At 39.9% G+C, this 22,906-nt stretch overlaps 1 protein-coding gene and 1 long non-coding RNA gene across 7 annotated transcripts in view; one reads left to right on the top strand and one right to left on the bottom strand.

The window, feature by feature from the left end:
* Positions 1-442: 442 nt before the first annotated feature.
* LOC123586096 lies at positions 443-20,962 on the bottom strand. The gene is made up of 3 exons (XR_006706595.1): positions 20,951-20,962; positions 17,367-17,376; positions 443-539 (listed from the first exon to the last, which is right to left on the bottom strand). It is a non-coding gene; the product is annotated as an uncharacterized LOC123586096 (long non-coding RNA).
* The window catches only part of SULF1 (sulfatase 1), a 179,500-nt gene continuing 162,466 nt past the window's right edge, over positions 5,873-22,906 (top strand). For 2 of the 6 annotated variants that reach the window (XM_045454988.1, XM_045454985.1), the window contains exons 1-2: positions 5,873-6,208; positions 7,390-7,499. The gene's annotated coding sequence lies outside the window, so the exon portion shown is untranslated. The remainder of the gene's footprint in view (positions 6,209-7,389; positions 7,500-22,906) is intronic. The other 4 variants (XM_045454986.1, XM_045454983.1, XM_045454981.1 and 1 more) reach the window with 3 other exon arrangements.

The following is a 22,906-nucleotide window of genomic DNA, read 5'->3' as shown; positions in this document are numbered from 1 at the left end:
TTTGCTTTTCCATACAAGAGAAAGCTTAGGAATGTTTCCTTCATACTACGTCAGGCTGCCTGCAGATATAGGCCCTTTCCTCTGCTGCCTTATTGCCAGTTACATTAAATACAGTAGATGACAAGAGTTTATTAATACTGTACTGTAGTCAACATCCATGTGAGTATATATGATGGCCCCCATGCAGAAAAAGATTCCATTGAGCCAATAGATAGCAGTGATTCTGTTAGTGACAGTGAAAGTCGTCCTACACGATACCCCTCCTTTCTCTTGTCTTCCTCACAATAGCCAGAAAAGTTTTCAAAAGTAAGTGCAGGTTAATTTGTTTATTTTTCTCTTTATTTTGTATTTTCTTTATTACTTTGTGTTATATTATACAGTACTGTAATCATTTTTATATGAATATTCTAGGGTTGTGGAACGAATCATCTGAGCTTCTGTTATTTCTCATGGGGAAATTCTCTTTGATATACAAGTGCTTTGGATCACAAGCATGTTTCGGGAACAAATTATGCTCGCAGACCAAGGTTTTACGGTCCCTCTTCATTAATTTCCTAGACATTAGGCAAATAACAGGGACATAGGGACTGCCATATGGCCCTAGTTAGGAAAATTCTCAGTTCGGGGTCTGATGTCCATTTCTTTCAAAATTAATATAACGTGAATCTCACTCAGATATTCCCAAGTTTTTAATCTTATATATTGAAAAAAAAAATACATGGAAGTAAGAAAGTTAGATGACATGTGCCCTGGATCTAGCCCACTTTTTACAATAAAGCAGGGCCACAAGAAAAATTATATTATCCAATAATTGTTAAGAAGAGCTGTGCTGCGTTTACAATTACATTTGCCTGACATTTCTCAGCTAAGCCACTATAGTGGCTTAAAGAAGAAATGCTGCATGGACAAAGATATTTTATGCTTCTGAACTCACAGCAACTTGTCAAATTCTGTAATGCAACACCAATGAAACATAATCACTCCAGTTTAAGAGAATCTTTGCAGTTCTTAATTTTGTTCCTAATAAAAGTGCATGTTGCTATTGAAAGAAAAATACACAATCTGATAGACTGAATCTTGGGGTTCATTCCCTGTCCACCAATGACTTGGACATGAGCCTGATCCTCCCTGAGCTTCACTTTTCTCATGTCTATCCCTGCTTCCAGTTTTCTACCTTTTTTCCCTGCTACATACCTTAACTCAGGAATGTTCATATTACGAATGAAAGATCATTATTTGACTCATTGGGTTTAGGATAAACTCCATCTGAAACACCCTCCACCCTTTCTTCCAGATTTTTATTGCTGAAAGTCACATTTTCTTCTCACTCGATACCCATACTTCCTAATATTATGTCTCCTAAACTTATTTATCTGTTCAAATGAGGACTAATACCCAATACTCAAGTACCAATTTCTACAAGATGGGTTTAAAAAAGATTTGTAAAAATGTTTTGCATCCTTTCTGCATTTATCATTGAACCCACTCCATTTCACCAAATTATCCCATTTGAGGGTTACTGTTTTGTCCTAAATGGTTTAGCGCCTCATTTCAGCCTCCCCAAATGATTTGCAGGGTAGCTACATATCCCTTTTCGGCGTAGGCAGGCTTGCGCTTCCGGGAGAGAACTTTCCCTCAGTGATGAAACCATTTGTCTGGCATGAAAGCTACCACTGGCTCCAGTGCCACCTCCGATATAGCCGTGCAGTCATTGAAAACGTGAGCAACTTGGATGCTTGTTGCGTAGCACGTGACTTCATTTAACAAGCAATCGTGTCTTCTCTCTTTCTGAGAGTGATTTGCTTCAATGTGACTAAAGGCAGTGAAGTATAGTTGAAGAAGAATAAGTCACCGTCTGAAGCTGGGTAGCCCTGAGTGCAGGATGTTCCAAATCATAAGATTTATTCTGCATCTACAGACACTTCATATGATATGAATAGTAATGGGCTAGTTGTCACACACATATTGCTAGCACGGTGGGCCTTTAGACGACATTTGTCATTTGCTTCAAAGGAAAAAACCCAAGGCAGTGTTACCGTCAAAGAAAGGGGGCTTCACAGATTCACACATCCCATCAGATTAAGCATTGGTAATCAGAACTTTTTCTTTTCTGATACTTACAGATGACCTCAAAGCCAACTTCAGAAACCATTTTAAGAATAAAAGATTTCACCAGCATCGGGGAATCTTATTCTTTCAGTCATTATTTGTATGCCAAAATAGGTGCTGGGAAGATGATGGTTAGCAGAGGTAATAGGAAAAAAAAGAGATCCAATGCTAGCTACCCTTTTGACTTTCTCTTACAGAGATTATACCTGGCCGTCACAGAAGATTGGCTCCTCAGCTGGAGGCTTCCCAATTCTTATGGTTTACCTCAGCATAATACAGAATTCAAGTTATGTCCAAAGAAGTAAAATCAGCACAAAATACATGAGCTTATGACTTTCCGCGTTCTCGCAATTCCAAGTGTTTGCTGATAGCTCTCCCCCCACCCCCCATCAGATTCCTCTGTGGTCACACTAACCTCTGGGGACTCCAACAGCATCGCTTGCTCCCAGCCCCATGGCACAGGGCAGCCTGTGACAGCCAGGATGCCTCAGGACCCAGTTACCTTTCTTCCCGCCAAGTGACTGGAGCCGCCGGCCCTCTCAGCCCCACTGATGATTTGTTTACTATGCTTCTGTTGGGATTCTTGGCCAACTGGCAGCACCAGGGGGAAAAGCACCATGGTGTCTTAAGTGCACTAAATCTTCGTATTAGCCCCCTGGCTTGGTAAACCTTTCTGTTGGCTTTGTTTTCTTTTCTTCAAGCATGACAAACAAGTGGTTTTTCTTTTTCACTTTAATGATTCTTTAAACAAAAAGGGGTAGTTTAGGCCTTTCTCTGAGGCTGATAGGTGTTTCTGTTTAATGAGGTTTTTATTATACTGTATTGGCTTCCCTGAAAAGAAATTACAAGCAGCAAACAGCTGATAATAGAACAAGGCTGGAAGAAACAATAACCAAGAGGGGGAAAAATTAGTGTGGCGGTGGATGCACACGTTGTAGCTCGGGGACCAAATGCCATTTCCATCCTCCCATGGCCACCACTGTACTGGTCATAAAGTGATGTGGGCACTCGTGTGCCGGTGATGTGTGCATGAGAGATATGAATATAGATATAGACCCAGCTAAACTGCCATCTGTGGAGGAAGAAGGGTGGCGAGCTCAGTCTAGACAAAGATGAGTGGAGCTCCGAGTGCGGGTTTACAAGGGCTGGTCGGTTACCATGGAAACTAATTGGAGCTAATAAGTAAAGGGACATTTTAACTGTGGGAACAGAATAGGAGGGGCTATTTTTCAATATCACCGTTACCTACAATTAATCTCTCATTTTAGGAGTGTCCTGACTTAATTCTTACGAGGAAGCCTATCGCCCTGCACACAACCTCACCCTGATCAACATCACATTCAAATGCTGACTGTCATCTTCCAGAATGTGCCGTATTTTAGGTTTAGATCTTTCAAAACAGAATCAATTTCACTTTTTTTTTTTTCCTTAAAAAATAAACTGTTTGCAGATGGCAAGGAGAAAGGAAGAGAGGTAATGGAAAATTCTTAACTTCTAAACTGACGCTCTGCTGAGCACTGAACCGGGCTAGAGGGAGAGGGAAGCTGGGACCTTATCCTACAGCACTGGCTTCAGGTTTTTGTTTGAGTTGATTTTCTTTAACAAAAGCATTTCAGAGCATCAACCAAAGAAAAATGTGTCCTTGTAGACTCATGTTATGATACTTTTGAAAGGTGATGTTTACGGACACTGCACAGAGCAAGAATTAGGTTCACAGCAAATGAGCAGGAGTGATGGCTCAACTTGTATTTTCTTATTTGGCAGCAAGTTTTAAGTGGTATAAATAGCTGAAGTTATCAATAAAAGGGAAATAGTAGCTGGGAATTAATGAAAAGATTTACAATCAAGAACAGAATAAAAATGTTTGTGTTAAAAGGCACTTTCAACAATAATGTGGGTCAGAGCCAGGATCACTTGGGAATGTCTTACAGAAGGTGTGTTACAAGCACAGGGTTGATAAAACATGATTCAACACCTTTACAGTTTCTTAGGTTTTACTTTTGTAACTCAATTACAGTTTAAGAGAATGCAAACTACCTTAATAATGTCTCCAGGGCCTTCAAAATCTATGCAGTGGAGGTAATCCAGATTTTCAGACATGAGTCTGGGTGGATTAACCAAAAGAAAAAAAAATTTTTTTAATGAAAAAAATTGCCTCGCAATAATTGCCACTGTTAAAATTTTTATGGTGCCCAAGGGAAGTCTTAGCCCTGTGGTGCCACTTGCCATTGTTGAAGGCTTCTGTGTTGATTATGTATCTGGATTTAGCTGATTAGGAGTAGTGGTTTAGTACATATAGTATATATTGTGAAACACACACCTCATAATCACTTCTGGGAAGAAATTAAGCAAATGAATCAGAACTCTGACCTCTAATTCTTTTTTTTCCCCTCATCTTTTCTACAGCCCAGTTACAGAAAAAAAAAAAAATCACAATCTGAAAATTATAGTTCTTAATTCTGTACTTCAAAACATTCCACCAAGAGTAATTTTTAAGTATCTTAATATAATATCACATTAAAAACTCCTGGAAAAAAACAAGCCAGTCAAGTCAATTTTGCTAGTTATTGAAATAATTCTCTTTGCGATGCTGGCGTTCCAAACGCGAGATAGCCAGTTGTAGTCTAGATTTTAATGCTTTGGGTAAGTCTAAAGTTTGTTGTTTTGTTTTGTTTTGTTTTGTTGTCTGGTTTTTATGCCAGCACACCCATCCCTGTTCAAAGAAATTCAAAAGGTGCAATATTTAAAATGTTGGCTCCCCACAGACACTGTCAGGGAGTTGCTAATATTTTAAACACCTATTTTCCTTTTCAGATTATCAAAATTCCTTAGAAGTCTGATGGCATATTTTAAATGGTGAGATTTGTAGCAATTAATTTATTGCCAGATATGTCCTTAAAGCACTGTAACAAGTATAGCCATTTTCTGGTTCAGACTGCTATCAAAGTAATTAGGTCTGTAAAAACAGTTCAGAGAACTCAAAAAAAAAAAAAAAAGGAAAGAAAAAAGAGAAAAAAGAAAAGAAAGTAAGAAAGAAATGCACATAAGAAAGAGACATTGAAATGACCAAAAATTGAAAACATTTCAAAGCAAAATTGTTAATGAGCTGCTTGAGCTATATGTGCAATTAACTAGAAGCCAATAAAAATAATCAATGACAGAGTGCAGCCCTCTAGTACCAAGTGCTTTTACAAAGAGATGTCTGTGAAAGCAGCAAGTGATTAAAAAAGCCACCTTCATCTATGGGGGTGCGTGCTATTTTACATGAGTAGAAACTAAAATGATTTTCGTGGACTATTTCTGAAGTTCAGCCCGTGGCAAACGGTGAAGAGCCGTACGTGGGAATAGACAAGTTTTTGCTCTTAGCCCTGTGCCCCCACCCCTTTTCTCCCTGGAATGTTGGAGGCAGCCATGATCTAATCAAAGGAAGGTAGGAGTTTAGATCTCAAAATGCAGATGTCACATTTCAGTGCAAACTGCTCCTACATTAACACTTTATCAGTATGGCAGGATGAATCTTTTCTCTCCTGGGGGTGGTGGTGGTGCGTGCGGGGAGGGTGCCTCACTGAGAAGATTGCCCTCGCTAGGTTGGCCAGGAAAAGATTTTTAGTGTTTCAGTGCATCCCCGGGAGGGTCCCAGTCGTCCCCGGGGGAGCACAAGGAGTTGTGAAAAGTAACGCACAACTGGCCACCAGAATAATTCATTCCCTCCACCTTCTCTTTAGCACCTCCCACTCCTCCCCTCTTTATAGCCGTCCTTTCTCTCTGAAATCTCAGGTTACTTGACTGGGAGTTCTCAGACCTCCAGTTTCAGTCCTGCCCTCAGCCTCCAGTCGGTGAGAGACACCCAGCCCCAGCAATTGGATTGGGCAGCCCGTCTTGACACACCACCGTGCTGAGTGCTTGAGGACGTGTTTCACCAGATGGTTGGGGTTAGTGTGTGTCATCACATTCGAGTGGGGATTAGGAGCAGGGAGGCTGTCTTGCTGGAGCTGTGTGGTCTTCTCCAAGTGAGAGTTGCGGGCAAGAGAGCTACTTTGCCTTTGGAAGCAGAGGAGGAATTCATTTGCTGCAGCCACAAGAAAGGCAGTTTTTTCAGGTAAAGTAAAAGACATTGAATGCTTCTCTCCCTCCCTCCCTCCCTCCCTCTCTCTCTCTCTCCCTCTCTCTCTGAACATAGTTTTGAATGGAATGCTAGCACAGCACACTTGTCAAAGCCAGTTGTTGCTCTCCTATCAATGCTGCTATTGTACGGTGGACAGATAACAGTGAGGAGCTGGGTGCTTGGCTGTCTTTATAGAGCGAACACTCCCCATGCCTTGCTCTTGAAGGTGTAGCTGAGAAAACGCCTTCTGGAGCGGCATTCGTACTCTCTAATGCCCTCCTTACCTACCCGAAGCGGGAGCTACGGATTGTTCATAAAGGACGCGTCAGGCCGAGAGAGCATTTATTTTAGCTTTCAGAATTAAAATTCACTTTCGAACTGTTGCATTTTACGCCTCACTTTATAAAGCTCCCCGTAAGAGTCTATTACTGAGTTGCCGGCAGAGGTGGAAATGCTTCCTTGCCCGATTTTTAAAACGTGCATTAGGTCTGATTTATGATGGACCCAAGTGTTTTTAACACAATTTGGCGACTGAAAACTCCTTGAGAGAAGAGGCTGCCCTCTGAGCAGCTGATAGATCGGCTTTAAAACAGAAATGCTCAGAGCTGGAAGAAAAGCAGAAAAGGAGGAAGTAGGAAAATGCTCTTTAAACGGAGTTTATCCCTCTTGCAGCTGCAGGGAAGCAGATGGAGGGAATTCATTTGCAGATCTGTTTGTGAAAGTTTTACAAGTCATTGAAAACTAAAGTAGCATCTCTGTGATGGATCATTAAAGTCACGACATGTATAGGTTTCAAACAGGCTATCTGAAGTGTTAATTAAATGGAAATAGATTTTCTGGCTGGGTTATAAACAAACATTGAAAAAAAAAAAGGCTTTAATTATAAATTAGTCACTGGAAATGAATGGTCATCCCGTGCCGGAGCAACAGAAAATGAGTTGCCATCATCTATGTGAGTAGCTATTAATGGGACCAATCTGCCAAAAGCACCCACCAAAATTAAATTGAGCCGAATGTAACAATGGGGTTTATACACTACGTTTAGTGTGTGGCATAAAAAAGGCCTTTCAAACTGATGCCTTATTTTTACAGGGATCAAAAAATAAAATTTTCATTTTTAAAATTTTTGGCTGAGCTAGGGGAGTCAATGAGTTACTTCTTCTGCACTCTAACAGACTTGCCCTCCTACGTTCATGTCCGTATACCTGTGGTGCTCAAGAGTTCTTGTGTCTACCGGACCCTCACATTTGGTAGAGAAACCCAACACTGTCCTTACCCTCCGCAGGTGAGAAATCTGATGAATGATACTGTATATAAGCTATTCTGAAATGGGAGCTGTTTAATAGGCTGAACAGCAGGATTTATGGCTAGTGCTTTGTGATTTTTGTACTCATTCAACTGCCTAAAGATGCTTGTAAAATTATGTTTCAGGTTGCATTATACATTTTTTTTTTTTGCAGCCAGTTGATATTATTTCATCTTCTTTTTTAAAAGTTCTGATTAAAACAACACTTCAGCATGGTGTGTAGTTGTTATTCACAGTGTTCTCTGGTCTCAAAGCCCTTCAGTGTGAAATTATCCTCATAAATAAGCAGGCAGCTATGACGACTGAGTATTATCCGGTTCCCAATATTACATAACCCAAATAGGACTAAGTTCATAAGCTGAAGTCTTCTGGAATTCCAGTCATTCCACTTTGGCTTTACAATGGAACCGGGGCTTAAAAAAATAAAGACAGAAAGGCAAACTGATATCTGGGGTTGTGTTAGGATTAGGACTACGCGCACGGCATGTAGCAGGTATCGTGCTGACCACCAATGCCATTTTTCACTCTCACGGAAGTATTTCAGAAGAAAGTAAAGTTTCTGCTCACAGGATGGAGATGAGTGTGATGGCATCTAACAAAGGCAAGTTTCATTTAGCCATGGAGCCCCACAAGCATATGTCGCTAATGTCGCAGACTGACCACCAGGCTGCCTGCCCAGGACTTTGACAATATGGAAGAACCCCCCCCCCAAAAGCCCATGGCAGGCAGGATTAGGCGGGATGGAAGCAAAAAAGGGAATGTTGAGAAATAATAAATTCACACCTTGAGAAGGCAAAGTGGTGTGTCCATCCCCCCAACAAGGCTAAAGTACGATGAAGTTACTTAGCACAGCTAAGAGGCTCTGCTTAGAAGACAGTGCCTGCGGGGCAATCCCAGTTGCTTGTCAAAATGTAAATCTACGGTTCCAGATGGTAAACATTCAGAGACATATTTATGGTGACTTCTACATACCTCCGTTTGACATTTGGTTTCTTCCTGACAGCACTTGTGCTGGTAACACACATGAAGTTCCCATCAGTATTGCAACAGCTGTAAAAGTGTTTGAGCACCAAAGCTGTCCCTCCCGGTGAAGGGGAACAGAATCGGGGGGGGGGGGGGCCGGGGGGGTGCAGATCTCCACTGGCACTATTGATGCATCCTGCTATCTAGGCACGCAGTCAGGTGATGAATCTCAGAGGTGAAAAGCCATCTGAAAGCTTGATTCAGTAAGTTGCAAAATCCATTTTTATGGTCGAGTGGAAAACTAACATACATCAATCCAAATATTCACTGAGCTCATGCTAAGTTGTGAGTGGGAACCTTCATCAAAGAACTAAAAGGGCTCCTCTCTGTTCACTTCTAAGGAAATTTATGTGACTGCGGGCAGATTGTTGTGGTCATTTCCATTGTAATAGTTAATAGTAGAGACAAGTGTCAAGAGTGACACTTTGCATTTCCTTTCCTAATTATATATCCATATGGGAATGCATAGGGGCTTGCTTCCTTTGTATTTTAGACTTAAAATGGTTTACACATTACGAATCTATAAAGCAAGTTTTGTGACACTGAGTATTAAGCTTTTCCACCCATTGCCATGTGGTTGAGGCCAACCAGTGGGTCAGGTCAGGACATCTGGTTCTTTTTTCCCTGTACAATATTTTTGTGTAGAGAGTGTGGAGTATGTTTAAGGGGATTAAAATGTTTAAGGCGCTGACTCTAAATAGATTATTATTTTTATCACCATTATTGACTTTGAGGGAAAAGAAGCCCATGTATGAAATTAATTCTATGGTCATATGGTAAATTTACCTTTACTTTAGGTTAGATCCCTGGCAGGGGGAGGCGTTTGAAAGAAGATATTTTTGGAAAAAGTTTGTCCTGAAATGTGTTTCCTATTTAAAATATTTTCAATTCTATCTCAATATGCTAGGAAGGAGGGGAATTAGCCTGTTGGGTTTTTTTTTTTTTCTCTCTAATAGCCCCCTCACCCCCGTAGCTAATCTGTCGTCAAATACTGTGAGTCCTTCCTTTAAAACATCTCCCACATCTGGCCCACAGCCACCGCTCCAGTACAATGATTGCATCACACACGTGGATCATTACAACAGCCTCTTATCTGGTCCGCCTGCCTCCATTTCCCTCTTCCATCCACCAGTCCAGACTGAGCTTCCTAAAACTCTGCTTCCATCAAAGCATTTCTGAGCTGAGAACTACTACATGGACCCTCATTACTCACAGAATGAAGTTCACATGACATGCTGGCCATCTGTTCCTTGGTCCCAACTTTCTGACAGCGTCTTCCACCAAATCCTTACAGAAGTACAAGCCAAACCTCCTTTTCCCTGCAGCCCAAGTGGCCAGTTCAACTCACCCCCCAGCCCCCAACACCAACCCCATCCCCACCCCCCATCCCTGCTTCCTGGTCTCTTCTCTTACCGCAACCACTCTACTTTTCTAGCCTGTCTGCAAAATGAGGGTCTGCCCTCACGGGCACTGTTCCTTCGGGTTCTATGTTTGTGAGACTGTGTAGAACACACATCATCTCTCTAACTTCATCCTTCAAAAATGTCAGCTTAAGTCCCATCTCTTCCAAGAAGCCTCCACTGATTACCACATCTCCCAGGGATGTTTTCCTTCACTTGAAGCTGACCATTCGTTATGTATGGGTTGCACTTAGCACAACCGCCTCGATTTTATCTTGTTTTCTATTTTGCCATTTTTCCCTTGACTCCTCAGGAAGGGGGAGGTCTCCTAAGACAGGGACTGGCTTGATCTACTTGTATTTCCCACGGAAGACACTAATAGTTGTGTGTTGACTAGTTCACAGGGACATTCAAACATCCAAGTCACTTTTCTCTCTGGTTACCCCACTTTAGAGCTGTTTGCCAGCTCTAAGAGTCTTCTCTCCCCGTGAGAGAGAAGAAAAACAAAATGATGACACTTGAGTGGTTGTATTTTGGGGTAGCTTAGAACAAATTCCACCAAACAGAATGTGAAATTATTGCCCCAAATGAAGTTTGAGTATTACAATGACAAATCTCCATCTATTTCAGCTTTCTGTAACTATAGTAGAAATTACATCTATTAGCTGCCCCTCATGGTATAAAATTTCAACTATGATTTTGAAAGTGGGAGAGTACAGTCTTCAGTTCAGGTGGACTTGTGTTCTAATCCAGGGACCACCGCTCAGTAGCTGAGTGACCTTGGACGGTGACTTGCCTTTCAGCCCCCTCCTCTGTAAAACAGAGTCAGAAGAACTTACCTTGAGGATGTTGTGGAGAAAACACACAAAGCGCTGGCTTGGCGCATGTGCAATAAATGGGAGAGAGAGGAGGTTGATAGGTGCGTACACAGATATAGATCCAGGATGCGTGAATGTGTTCATGTCAGTTATGTTAGTCATTGATTTTATGTATTTATGGTGTGTCTGTAGGTAGCCTTTTCTGTCACCAAAAGCTGGGGGCGAAGGGGAAGAAAGATCAAGAGAGGAAGACTCTCACCAATAGCAGGGGCGGGGAGAGGTAGGGAGAGATGGAGAGGGCAAGGAGAGGGAGACAGAGGGAGGGCAGAGGAAGTAGGAGAGGGAGACGGAGGGGTGGCTGCTTTTGGCATGGAGCAACTGAGTTAATGGATCTGTGGGGACAATGGTGACAGTTGAATACACTTTGCAGGGAGGAGCAGAGTCCTGGGTCCTGCATTAAAGGATAATAAAGAGCAGGCACTGGGCTGCAGCGCTGGGGGAACAAAGGGTCCGAGCGGTGGACCCCAGCAGGGAGTGGAATTCACCAAAGGGTCATGTGCTCCTCTTCCTTCCTTCTGGCCCACTATTTAGAAAGAAATAATAACTTGGCAAAACATTGTAGGAGTCAGGTCAAGCTTCCAGAAGTAATTGGTAAAGCGAGATACCATTTAGACAAAACCAGGGGCTTGGACCTTTGCTGTCCTTCACCTCCAAAGCAAATTTAACAAAACGCTGGAAGCAATCAGCCTGAGCTCGATTCTCTTCCCAAACTGCACCCACCATCAAACATCGAGCCTACTCTCTGTGTCCTTTCCCCAGAAGGGCAGCTCACTGAGAAATTATCTAACAAAGCACTGAATGCCACCTCCCAAACATATCTGTGGACACTGGTCATTCAATTTCAGTTTTCAGGATCTTGGGATACATCAAAGGATATTCTTTCCAAGCCTGATCATCTGGTGTGCACCTGCCCCAGGCCAGGGAAAGGAAAGAAACTCCTCTAGCATAAAGGGCAAGGAGGCCTTTCTGGAGATCCCTCCCTGTCCCCAGCAAACATGTGCATAGAACTTTCATTAACAGTTATGTTGCCTGACTTCGTCTTGGCTGCTTCAGTTAAACTAGCTCCCTCTGCCCCCAAAGTATATGATCTTTGTACTACTGCACAACAATGTGTTAAACCTTGTTAATTAAAAAAAAAAAAAATGGAGGGCTCTACTTCACCTTCAAAGGTAGGACTTTTTCTTATACTCTGATTTTCTTTATAACCACAGAGCTACAAATCTGTGAGACATATTTCTTCATGTTTTAAAATGTGAATCCCAGGGACTGGGACATGTCACCACTTAACTGTAGTGGGTGAGACTGATGTTAAATTGCTAGGCTGAAGAAATGAACAGACACACTGTGCTTCTGGGTAAAAAAAAAAAAAAAAAAAAAAAAAAAAAAAGAAAAGAAAAAAGAAAATTCATTGTAGGACGTAAAGTGTCCCAAAATTAATCTCCACATTTTGTGTGATACTAATCAAATTTTCACACAAGGTTAGATGGCTGGTGGTGGGAACAGAGTTCAGGAACTGGCAAGAGCCCGGATGACTCTGCTTAAAAGTAAAATAAGGATTCTAACGTTCATCTGGGTAGTAAACACATGAGCAAGCCTCGACATTTTTGTAAGAGAAGAGTACCATTAGTCAGATGGGGACTTGTTTTCTCACATATCCAAGTACGTTATAAAACTACCGTCATTGATGGGGCGCCTGGGTGGCACAGTCGGTTAAGCGTCCGACTTCAGCCAGGTCACTATCTCGCGGTCCAGGAGTTCGAGCCCCGCGTCAGGCTCTGGGCTGATGGCTCAGAGCCTGGAGCCTGTTTCCGATTCTGTGTCTCCCTCTCTCTGTGCCCCTCCCCCGTTCATGCTCTGTCTCTCTCTGTCCCAAAAATAAATAAACGTTGAAAAAAAATTTAAAAAAAAAAAAAAAAAAAACTACCGTCATTGACTTTTCTATTCGTGAGCTACTGGCTCTGACATAGATTTTTACCTGCCTTCACATATTTTTGCTTCTGTTGTGTTCTCCTCAGTTTTAATCTATTTGTTGTCATTGGCATTGCCCAGATCTTTAGTTCGGCTACAGATTGCTGTTTCTAGATACTAGTTCTGTTGCTACAATGAACTGAAACCCCGACTAGTTTTTTATGACTTGTGTTACAGTTCTCCCCATCTGCGAATAAAGCTAATACTCTATGAACTTTTTCACTTCATAAAAAACCCAAGTTTGTCTTAAGAACTCAAGAAAATCCCTCTGAATCCATTCCCTTGATGAAAGAAGCCCGAAACATACCAGCCTAAGAGCTGTCCCAGTTTTCTGAGCAATATACTAGAACACTCCTAATAAACAAAATAGAAATCTGAATTACAGAGAGTTTTGTCTATTGTCCAATTTTGCGGTTTGTTGTTGTAGCTCACATATGTTGTTATAACACCTGCTATAGTAATTTAAAATAAAACTGAAAGTTAGACTCTTCTAAGATATCAGCTATACCAGAGTCATGGTGAGAAAAGATTAACTGCATGCCAAGTGTGCATTTATTAAATTAATTTAGAAGTGTGCACCTGTGGATATTATCTTCAAACTCATATCACTAATATGGCTTAGCACCAAAATCACCTCTCTATAATATAACATGTCCTCTGAATAGACTTCCTGCCAGTTTAAAGCTTCCCCCTTAACCTTCACCTGCCAATAATCAATCTTCCCCTGAATAGAAGTTCTGAGTAAACAGATGTACTTGGCATTGCATCCAGATATTCTTGAAACTTCAGCTTTTTAACTTTCATGTATAAGAAGTGCATCCCAGCAAAGAGGCCTCTGCAAATCATGTGATCCTTTCTTCCTCTTGAAAGCTTCATGCTGCTAAGAGAAAGAAGTGTTCTGAATATAGCAGATGAATAAAAAAAGCGTAGGTGATGTAATATTTGTTATTTGAGACACCTAAAGTCTCCACATGTGTTATCACCATCTTTTTCGTATATAATATCTATACTTAGTAAAAGAGATTTGGGGGATATACTCAATGTCAAACAGCTTAAACTACTTTTTAGCCGTTGAGTTGATGCCCTAAGGAACGGCCACAATGTGCCTTCTAAATAGAATCTAAATAGAGCCAAAAGGAACAGGCTTAAGAAAGCTCCATCGATTTGTTAATTTGTCTATTCTGTATGTATTTGAGAGCTTCCTGTGCATTTCTGTCCCAATGTGGAGAGGAATGCAAAATAATAAAGGACACCATCCTTGCCCTGAAGGAATATCTAATTTAGCTGTGAGGGGAGACATGCACACAAGCAATTGTTTAATAGTAATGCAAAGAATGTGGTGATTAAATACCCCTTGTTAAAGTCTAATAAAATAAAAAGGACATCAACAGAGCCCCCTATTGGAGGAATGGGAACCTTAGCTGGGCAAGACTTTGCTCCAGATCATAAGCAGATGAATCAGAGCAGTGAATCTTCTCTATTCTTTACAAACTGTGTGGGGCCTATTGACCCTCTCTTTCATTCAGTTTCCTTTTCTATACAATGGAGATATGGTTACCACAAAGGGTTGTTATAAAGGTTAAGTGAGATAATGAAAGTAAGATGCTTAACACAGGGCTTAGACCACAGTAAGCGTTCCCAGGGCTGTATCTTTCCAAGATGGTGGAAAGCTCCTCTTCAGCAAGGACTTGGACTTAAGCCAGGTATGTCATTTTCAAATCAAGACACAGCATTTTGAATCAGAGCATTTGTATAGATGCGCTTTGGGAATACAATGAAGGAGGGCACTAGACAAAGAGGAGAAGGAAGAAGGGAAGGGAGAGAGGGAGAAAAGCGGAGTGATAGAGGGAAAGAAGAGACAAGAAGAGTAGAGTGTGGTCCTCTGATGCCTCTACTCTCTGTCTTCTGTATTAAGCATGTCACGTCAGAGCTACATTAAGCTAGATTCTAGATGTGTCACGACATCTCAAGTATACAAGTTGAACTTTATAGTTAAAATGTACCTTAGGAAGTTTAAGCAATAGGCTTTTCAAGAATGGAGGAAGTGAGAAAGAGAAAGAGAGAAGAGAGACAACAAGACAATTGGAACAAGACAAAGACCAAAGGTCAAAACAAAAAAAAAAAAAAAAAATGTTGCCCAGTCCCAGTGACGATGTTGAGAATGAAGAAAGGATGGGTAGTAGGAAACATTATGAAGAGATAAAATAACAACATCAACAACTTGGTGATTGGTCAAATAGAGGACAAGTGACAAAGGTGACACTGATGTATCAAAGCCAGGGAACGGGGGAATGGTGACACCACATAAGAAAATGGGGGTGCTGGAAGTAGAATTTCCATTTTGCAGCACTCTAAATTTCCAAAGTAACAATGGTCGTTGTGGAATAAATGTTTCTCTGTTATCTGTAAACTGATAACTATGCCTGGGATAACTTTATAATACTTTATAATTTAAACATGAAATCGAATTTCCTGATCATCAATGATACATAAGATGGAATGCACAACTGTGATTTTTCTTAATAACATATTCCTCCTTGGATCAAAAGGATCTTCTCTCAGGTTAAGAAAATGGTTGGCCAAATAACAAGTCTAGTGTTCTTAAACTCTGGGGACGTAATAAATTTTCAAGTCAGAATAACAAACTACCTCTACAGAATACCTATAATTCTCTTCTTCCAACTAAGAAAATGCTGATGGAGAGGGACATATAATTAAAAAGGGAATCTAGAGGCAAGAAGAAATGAAATATTTGGGTTGCTTCTGTCCATAAACCTTTAAATTCTACCTTAGAAGAGTTGGACAACCTTTTCGCAGAATGTATGAATGACTTATTTTACAAATGGTATAGACACTCCCTTCTTCATTCACCGTAAAGACAAATCATTCTTAATTTTCAGGTTTGGGATAGGTTTCCCCATCCCCTGCTTTTCTTTCTATCCCCTCTTCCTTTGCCCTTTTATTTTATTTGTTTCAGCCACATACGTCGTAATAAGATCCTCTTCAAAATAATAAGAGTTTTAGTCACTTCTTTGTACTAAATCAGGGCATAGTTTCCAGGATTAGGTGTAATTCTATTAGAAATAGAAAACTGTATTTTCCATTTCAAACTCTGGCACTAGATGTTGGGGGGCAGCATGATTGAAAGAATACACTACTTGAGTCAGCAAGATTTAGAATTAAAATGTAGTCTTATTACTAGAAATAAGTGGGAATAGCATTGACCTGTGGAGACGTGACAGCATTTCGGTTCCTCAAAAGAGACTTGGGTGCTATTCAAGTTTTTAATGAAGACTTTGGCCTGTTTCATTTTACTCAACTGAGTTTTCTGAACCATGTTCCCTGGTTCCTATGGGAGAAATGCCAGCCTAAGTAACAGCACCTGTAATCCATTTCTCATTCACGGTTGCCATGCATGATGGTCTAATTGGTATGAGCCAGTTTATATTTGAAAGCTATTAATGGCTAATGATTTAATTGGTACTTCATGAGACATCCCGTTTAATGAACCAAGGGGAAAAGATATAATACACAAGCGCCACAGTTAGATCAATAAACGTCATCTGCCGCAAGCACAAAAGTTGGACTTAGCTGCCAAGCTTAATACCAGGTCAGATCTCTTCATCTGGTACCCCCTTAGGTCAATGGGCTAGTGTGCTTGCTTGGAGATTGGGGTATGGAACATGAGCTGCTATTCCTAAACTTAATTTCAGACCATCTAAGTCCTGACTTCAATTCAGGATTCTACTCCTACATGTTCAACTTCCAGACCTGCCTCAGAGAGACAAAGACATATTGAATAGAGAGGTGTGGTCCTTGTGTAAAAAAAAAAAAAGATTAAGTGGAGAGGAAGCCAGGAAAATGTCAATGTAGTCAAAATATATTCTGTCAGAGTCACTTTTTTAACGCAAAAATTAAGACAAAAAACAGAGAGAAATACCCTGTATTGTGCTTCACGTATAGCAATTGTTATTTTCAATAGCCATTTCGTTTCTCACTGTTGATCTACCATTCTGATCAACCACGACGGTAGTCTCAGAAGTGGAAGTGGAGGTGTTCCTACAATTGTTTTTTCCGTTGTTATAACCCCTGTGGAAGCTTAGAATACACCACTCGGCTGCCTCATTGGTTCAGGTAAATCATATTTCATGCTGAGCAAGTAATGAATTCAAATGTTGCTAGCAATGAAATAAAATTTGCTGAATACTGGCAGTAGTATTATAGTTAGGAAAAAGAGGCAGGGTGGTTCATTGGAAAAAACATTGGACGTCTGGGTTCTAGAGCTTGGCTACCACTAGCCACGTGATGTTGAGCACATCAGTTAGCCTTTAGGGAGCACGCTGCCCACCACCTCTTTGCCTTTATTTTGCCCCCCCCCCCACCCCACCTAGATTACATTATTCTCGGCTACTGGCAAACTCTGCTCTTCCTTAAAACAGGCCTGAATAAATAAAACAGACTTCTTGAAATTAGAAGTTGTGGTGGGGGAAAAGGGGAAGGACTTTAATTCAATTCTGCATCACCTTATGCTTCTAAATCGAGCTCTGTTCTTTGTCTCTTTCTTATTCCTACTCAACTTACATACCACTGTTAAACCGACCTCCCTTTCGCGCGGTTCACCATGTCAGCTCTTACCCTAAAACAGCCATCTCTCAACTTTCTACAGCGCCCAGTCTAAATAAAATATCAGCATCCGAGGACCTGCATAATCTTTCCCACTAGAACCACCCCACTTTCCACATACGCTTTCTGCTCTTCACGAAGCCGGTGCAGCAGCTAACTTACATCACTTACTTCCACTCCTAAGCATTTGCTCCTACTGTTTTCCAGGCTGACAGTGTCCTCTCATCATGCTTCTGAACTTCCAGATTTCACCCATCCTTGAAGAAAAATCAACCCCCTTCCCTCCATGGAACTTTCTTTCCCTAACTATTCCAGTGATAGACCTATTACTTCTCATAGGTGCTCTGTCACCACTTAAAATCTTGTCATGTAATATTAGCTCTTAATTAGGTACAATTTTGCATTTATTGTTACTCTTCATAGATTTTTTAAGGACAATTGGGATAGAAAATTGCATTTTGGTTACTGAGAAATTTTAGCAAACTAATCAGCAACAAATCCACAGCTCCGCCAGGCAATTCTCTATCTTAGGTGCTGGTTCTCTGGCTTAAATGTTTTTCCATCTTCTGCCCACATCACTTTCCAGGGCTGCGTTTGAGCCAGCTGGATTCCATCCAGAAACAGATTCAAATAGACAATAGGCCAACCCGAATTCCCATCTTCCTTGATTAGTTGTGAAATTGTATAGCTGGGTGACACTCACATGCCAGCCACTCAGGATTCTATGTTATCAATTAAATTCTGTTGAGAGCTGAACTGAGGAGTTTGTGACAATTCTGTTTTTAAGGACCTGTAAAATTATGGCTAGACAAGCATTTCAGAGATAGTGACAGATATGTAGACTTGTGCCACCTGAATGAATATATCCACTATCTGCTGCATAGCATAAATTAAAATGCCCTATAAACTCCATAGTAAATCATACTGCTTCTCTCTCTCACTCTCTAATTTTACAGTAAGATTTGATTGTAAAAATTCTTTGGCTAAGGAGTTTTCTCAGTTGTTGGACAATTAGCCAGTCAGATGACAGGCTTTAACTTACGCAAAAGAAAAAGGATATTAACACACATTCTGTCAAACCTACCGGATCTTTGTTCTTGTAGTTTTAAAAAATAATTTAGAATCAGGGATAGATTTTCCAGGAAAGATATATAAAACACTATAGAAACCCAGAAGGTTAGAGGTATACCTTAGAGATCATCTAAGTAAAATCCCTCATTTTACATCTGAGGAAACTGAGGCCTGGTGGGTATTCAGAGACCCGCCTAAAGTCACAAATGTCATTCTTACCAGAGAAACTTCTACAAGCTAGGCTTCATCAAGAAGTGCATGTCAGTGAAATTCTACCAGGACCAAAGGGAGTTCATAGGTCTATTGTACATTAGGATCTATCAAAAATGTGAAGGTATGAGCCCAGTTTTGTTCGTGACCATGGACCCTCTTGCTGAATGCTATGATGAATAATCAGGTACTGTCGAGAATTCTTGGGACTGGAACAAATACCAGAAAAAGCATTTATTGGATATATTCCTTGCAGAAAATCCATTCTAACAAAAATACCCAAGCACTGTTGCTACGGATGATCTGAACATTATGTGGTGTTAGTATAGAGAACTTTCTTTGTAGAGGCATGTTCTAACCTAGACTAAAAGGATCCTACCCAAATGATGATGACAGTAGTAATCATTATCCCTTCAAAACATCGTTTCTTAAGCTAAATCATCGGAATTTGAAATATTTGGGTATGCAAATATTTCTGCACCCCATAAAGCTGAATCTGAGAGAAGACAAGCCCGAGTGTAAAGAGTTAGTAAGTGGAGTAATCAGTGTTAGAACTCATGTCTTCTAACTCCTTTTTCACTGCTCTGTGCTTCAAGCGATTCAAGAAACATCACATTTTCTCAATATTGGGGAAAACTGTAGCATTAGAACAGTTGAGCTTTTCCTCAGAAACGTCACCTCATTGAGAAATAAACATTTGAAATTCTTACTCAGGTACTGCAATTTTCCCAAGAGAAGCCTAAAAGCAATATTCTTCATAGCTTAATAAATTACACAAGTGTATATACCATTATATATCTGTATAATTTATGTTGAAAACTGACTTATTTATAAAGGAAGTAAAATCAATCATTATTGGATTATAAATGTATTTCTTAGTCATTAACTTACATTTTTTTGTGTTGTATTATAAAGAATAACAATTTAATAATTCAAAATAAAAGATGAATTTAGAATGCTTAAGTGTGGCTTTGACTTTTTGAAAAATAGTTTTGTTCCTAAAACGTGTTCTAGATTTCCTTTTTTTGTTGCTGTTTTAAGTATCTAAAGGAAGCCATTATGATTTTTAGGGCAATGAAAGAAATATGTGACCGGAAAAGCAGTATTTTTATAAATATTTTCAAGTTATTGGTCGTATTTCACTCCACTGGAGAATGTGATTGCAAATCTGGTTGGAATTATAAAGAAATTGAACTTACCAGTGTTACAACTTCTGATGAAAGGAAGAATTCTGCAGAGAATGCAAAGATAATGTGGCAGAATAATTACCTGTTTGTCACATAGCTAAACCGTATTATTACAGCAAATGCCGAAAAGGGATTCTATGAAAGATTATTTCTTTGGTTCATGCGAACACTTAGTTTCATACTATTTTCGACTAAGCCTATACATTGAACTCTTCTGTAAAACATGCTTTCCTTTTTCCTATTTGTATTTCAGCTGTTGTCTATAATGAAAATAAAGCAGGTCATGTTCACTACTTAAAGGGAGGACCACAAGAAATAAAGCTGAGCTCTTATTAAACTCTTAGAGCTCTATGGTCCTGCCATTGAGCAGCAAATGCCCTTGAGTTTCTGTGACCTTTTCTCAAACATGCTCATAATCTCTACCAAAAATACCACACAAAATGGCAAACTGTTAAAGTAAAAAACAGCGTAAAGATTCAAGTCTTTGCAGGAGGAATAGAATTCCAAAGTTATGTTGCAAAGTGTGAGAGCATCTTTGTTGTTTCTCTCACGCATCACAGAGACTCTTGAGTTAGCTCTAGTCTTCATCTTGTTCCAGACATACGCAATGGACTTTCTTAGTTTGTACTCTACTGCACTTACAACTTGTGAGTCCTCTGAAGTTTTATGTAATTGGATTGTTCCCAGTATAGGAAAGGCTCATCCTTTGATTTTATATAACAATGTATACCTTTCCAAAGTGCTTTGTGTTTTTTTTTAGTTTATTTATTTATCTTGAGAGAGAGAGAGAGAGAACAGAAGTGGGAGAGGGGCAGACAGAGAGGGAGAGAGAATCCCAAGCAGTTTCCACGTTCACAGTGCAGCCCAACGCAGGGCTCTACCTCACAAACCATGACATCATGACCTGAGCCGAAGTCAGATGTTTAACTGACTGAGCCACCCAAGTGCCCTGAAAGTGCTTTCAATTGTTTATTTGATTTCGGCAACCCTGTGGAGCACGTCACACAGCTAAGCATCTGTGCCCCTTTTAAAGAATAAGAAACAGAGCCACATTCTTAGGCAATATATACTGAAAAATATTTAGGGGTATAAGACCATGATGTTTTCAAATTACTCTCATCAAGTTCAAGGGAAAAAATATATATATAATATATATGCATATATATTTCAGTGGGGGGCAGAGATAGCAAGTGAACAATTGATAAAGGAATTGGGGCCAGTTGTTAACAATAGATGAATCTGAGTAAATTATCTTGCTACTTTTCTACAAGGTAGCTCAATTCTCCAAGCCTCAGTGGGTTTGTTTGTTTGTTTGTTTTTTGGTAATTATTTTCAATTTTTTTTTTACAAATTTTTATTTACAAAAATTTTTAAAATACAGGAACACAGAGGAGTTAAATAATTCACATACACAAATAGAGCTGATCAGAGGCACAGTGGAGAATGGGATCCAGGTCTTCTACTTCTCCACACCTCCCACAAACCTATAATTTATTTCTATATAAATTGAAAAGTAATTTCCAGTTAAAGTATTTAGAAACCACAACCACACCTTTCTCCAATCAATCACCAGTAATCAGTACCACAGCCCAGGACAACTTATTATTATATTACCCATTACAAATCATTTTGACAATTCTACTTTATTTGGTCCTCATAACTCCTTGGATGAAGTTGATAACACAGGCTATATTGAACCCATTTCACAGATTAAGAAACAGGCTATTAAGGTAACATATCATTCTTATTCATAGCTACTAAATGGCAGAGTCATATTCTACAGTCAGATACTCAAGTCCTCAAATTCCAGAACCACTACTCTTTCCATTATATCCTCTTGACATTACAATGCTTTTTCATACCCTAATGACCATATATCTAAAACTTCTTGGGCTCATGTTGTATTTAGCAATAGAAAAAACAAACAAACAAACAAACAAAAAACCCTTCTCTTAAAGAACAAAACAAAATGACTGAAAAAGATGCCTATGTTTTATTTACTAATATAATGTATAATAACAGGTAAGACTTCTTAAGTACCTACCTTCCATGTACAAGTAAGTGCTTTATATACATTACCGAATTTAGTCTTTTTTCAACAACTCTATGACCTGGAGTCTGCATCATGCAAACAACGAAACAGGATTTGAGAGCTTGACTAAGTTAACTGATATGGTTGACCTATAGGGATCAAATCAGCATCTGGAGTACTCCAGATCCCCTATCATTAATTAATTTTTTTTTCAACGTTTATTTATTTTTGGGACAGAGAGAGACAGAGCATGAACGGGGGAGGGCCAGAGAGAGAGGGAGACACAGAATCGGAAACAGGCTCCAGGCTCTGAGCCATCAGCCCAGAGCCTGACGCAGGGCTCGAACTCACGGACCGCGAGATCGTGACCTGGCTGAAGTCGGACGCTTAGCCGACTGCACCACCCAGGCGCCCCTCCCCTTAATTAAATTGTCCTTATTCCACATTCCCATTTTTTTCTTTAAGCTCAGTTGATATTTTAAACCAATTTCTTTATCATATGTCAGTAATTTCTTTAATTCTGTGAGTGACAGAATTCTTTCCAAGAACATAGTTTGTATGGAAAAGCAAATGTATGAAAAAGCAGGTACCACATCTCATTCACATCAGCAGCAGCCCCCAACACACATTACTCATTGAATAAATGTTTGTTAAATGAATGAATGATGTTTGGAGTTCTCTAAAAAGCTTTTAAGATGTCATGATCTATATAGTTAAACACAAGACCTAAAAATTAAATTGGTTCAATTCACCAAACCTGGCTTCATAGCAAAGCACACCTTTCACAGCCAGAAAAAAAGAAATAATAACAGAAAACAAATTTTGCTTTTTTAAAAAGCCTTCCCCTAGAAAGTTGAAGTGCTTTGTCAATAATCTGACAGATATGGCTTTTGACCGTCTGGATAACCTCTTGGATTATCATCTCTTGTCTATATGACAAAAAGAGATGCCCAGTCTCACTACTAATTGGACTTTATGAGTTTTTCTCTTTGCT

Source organism: Leopardus geoffroyi, chromosome C3 (assembly GCF_018350155.1).
Source record: "Leopardus geoffroyi isolate Oge1 chromosome C3, O.geoffroyi_Oge1_pat1.0, whole genome shotgun sequence".
Taxonomy (NCBI): Eukaryota; Metazoa; Chordata; class Mammalia; order Carnivora; family Felidae; genus Leopardus; species Leopardus geoffroyi.
Note: the sequence above shows the minus strand (reverse complement) of the source record. Positions and strands in the feature narration are given on the sequence as shown.